Here is a 3081-nt window from a genome sequence, read left to right as displayed (position 1 = left end):
TATTAGGATATAGTCTAGATTCTAGAATCTAATCATACGGCTGCATAAAAAACCCATCTAGATCTACTCTAGAGAAGCGGAGGTAAGAAGGTTAAAGTTAAATTAGTAATTTACATGATTTTTATTGTAGTTTCACTGTTTGTTAGGCCCAATTATTAAATCTTTAGATCAGAGGTCCAGCTTGATCATGTGTGGCATCTATTGTGGTGCATTGGAATGAAAAGCCCACATACTTAAATATAGAATTTAGTAGGCCTATACTATAACTGTACTGCCATACTTTAAATTTGTTACCACAAGAAAAAAGCCTATTTACTATTATTAGTTATAATTAAATTAAATTGAAACATTTGTTTATCTTTATAGTTTATAGTGAATAAATGCTAATGAGCATTATTCAAGCTGCTGTTATATTTAGGCTTATAGGCCTATATATTCTATAGCTTCGGCTATAGGCCTATACTATAGACTATATATTATATACCAATATTGTGCATAAAACTTAAAGCATGTAAGCATACACAATAATAATTATCATTAGACTTATAGTAACTAAGACTCGTACTATTTAGTACTACTTTAATACTACCTTTAAACTATTAGGCATAATGAAATAATGATTAATGATTTCAGTGTTTTCCGCACTCGAGAGGAAAGAGGTTGTAGGGAACTTAGAGACTAAACCTTGCCAACATACTGGATTTCTGGTGATGACAATAGGAGCAAATAGTATGCGGCTCAGTTAATACTAAAAACAATTGATTTTAGTAATTAGTGGTAATCTCATTTTTAAAATAATATATTATAACATGGTATCGCAAAGGTTCAGGTTGTCCAATAAATGGTAATTAGAGTCAGGTTTAGGACTAAAGTTTAATGCTTGGTTAGTAATATGCATCAAGTTGGGAAATACATAGAAATGGAAATACATAGAATTTAATGTGTTCATTCGCAAAAGTTACTATTTAAATTTTTTTAGGCCTGCTATTAATTGCTGAATAATATAATCACTATACTTATCCACTATATTATGTTTAAATAGAGTGAGTTTAGATCAGTCGAGTAAATAAATTTAATAGCAAGACACAACTAAAATTTACAATGAATATATATATATATATATATATATATATATATATATATATATATATATATATATATATATATATATATATTGCTATTTTATAAAAGTATGTAAATCACAGAACAAACATTACTTTGTATTGTGTCTACAACTTAACAAAAATGCTACTACTTTGATGGACTGCACTAAATAGGGGTTAGCTTTAATTTAATAATTTGTGAGATATTCTTGCTAATCTATGTGTAAATTGCTTTTCAGGACTATGAGTGTGTGTTTGGCCATCCAGATTTCATAACTACAACTGATGTTCAATTACAAGGGATATTAATCAGTCTCCGTGGACTATACACTGTGCCTAGTTTCATCCTCAGGTAACTGTACTATAGGCATAACCCATTTTTTAAAGTAATTATTATAGCAAGAGATAGCATTATATGTTATAATAAATATGATGGATTTTAATCCAAAATATTTTATTAATTATTGTCTTTTCTTAAATTCTAATAAATCAGTGAGTTGTACAACATAGAGGGTATTATATTTGAATGATAATTGAAACACATATTGTTATAGAGCTCAAAACTATGTACTTATCTAATATAATTAATATACTGAAACAGTTTTATTGAAGCATATTATTTCATATTTTACCACACAGAGACTGATGTGTTAGCTTAAAGTAAAGACATCAAAGTATCAGCTATCAAGAGGGTAAATATTGATAGTCTACTTCATTAATCTTCAATATGAATGAACACAATTTTAAATCTATAATCTTTGCTGATAATGTTTGTTTCTTGTTATTCATCATGTTCAGTGCTTTATCTTTTCAAAGTAATTAGTTATAGTAAAGAATAAGTAGAGATAGTAATATAAATTTGTAATGTATTTCTCTTGCTAGTTCCACAAAAGAATATTTCAAAATATTTTGTCTTTATTTCATTTACAGAAGAACATTCAAAATCATATTGTGATACACAAATCAAGCAAGTCTATGACCAGCATTATGATACAGGCCAAGAAAAAGCTGGATATTTGATTGAAAGGGTGGCACAAAAAAGATGGGTTATCACTAGGGAAACAAGCTCGGAATACAGTTCACTGTTGGGACATCAAGCCAAATACTTCTAAACTTATTTGAATCATTTTTGCTGTTTATTATAATTCATCCAATTGTCTTATTAAATATATAAATTTATATATATATACACAATTCCTAATATAGAATTTCTAAAAATGTTTTATTATAATATTTGAAAATGAAACAAACATGTTCCCAGAACACAGCCACATAATGTCAACATATTCCCAGAACACAGCCACATAATGTCAACATGTTCCCAGAACACAGCCACATAATGTCAACATGTTCCCAGAACACAGCCACATAATTTCAACATGTTCCCAGAACACACAAAATGGCAACATGTTCCCAGAACACACAAAATGGCAACATGTTCCCAGAACACAGCCAAATAATGGCATCATATTCCCAGAACACAGCCAAATAATGTCAACATGTTCCATGAACTCACAAAATGGCAACATGTTCCCAGAACACACAAAATGTCATTATGTACCCAGAACACACAAAATGGCAACATGTTCCCAGAACACACAAAATGGCAACATGTGCCGAGAACACAACAAATGACAACATGTGCCGTTAACAATACTTCACTTTTTCCTTAACAATTTTACAAGCAGGTAATAAAGCCATAAATCTTTACTGTGGATATAGCCAATAAATAGGGTAACCTTCACTATATGCAATTTGTAGTTTTCAATGCCTGTCCCATGCATATTATTTAGCCTAGTGTTTTGGGCCTTGCTTCATTTACTCAATAAATTATACAGGCATGAGAATTTTCATTATAATCTGCAAAAGCTACATTCTGTACATTATTATTTTCAAACTACATCATATATTTTTCTCTTCTCTGATAAAAAATATTCCTCATATTGTTTGTGTCAAGGATTTTATTTTTATCTATGCA

At 29.5% G+C, this 3081-nt stretch overlaps 1 long non-coding RNA gene across 1 annotated transcript; it reads left to right on the top strand.

The window, feature by feature from the left end:
• The first annotated feature begins 383 nt into the window (after window positions 1-383).
• LOC131953848 (uncharacterized) lies at window positions 384-2848 on the top strand. Its single transcript, XR_009388696.1, has 4 exons — window positions 384-777; window positions 1343-1455; window positions 1743-1795; window positions 2034-2848. It is a non-coding gene; the product is annotated as an uncharacterized LOC131953848 (long non-coding RNA).
• Window positions 2849-3081: the final 233 nt, after the last annotated feature.

This window comes from Physella acuta, unplaced genomic scaffold, assembly GCF_028476545.2.
Source record: "Physella acuta isolate Inbredline_101_S28 unplaced genomic scaffold, ASM2847654v3 ptg000958l, whole genome shotgun sequence".
NCBI lineage: Eukaryota > Metazoa > Mollusca > Gastropoda > Physidae > Physella > Physella acuta.
The sequence above is the reverse complement of the archived record's forward strand: the minus strand, read 5'-3'. Positions and strand labels throughout refer to the sequence as shown.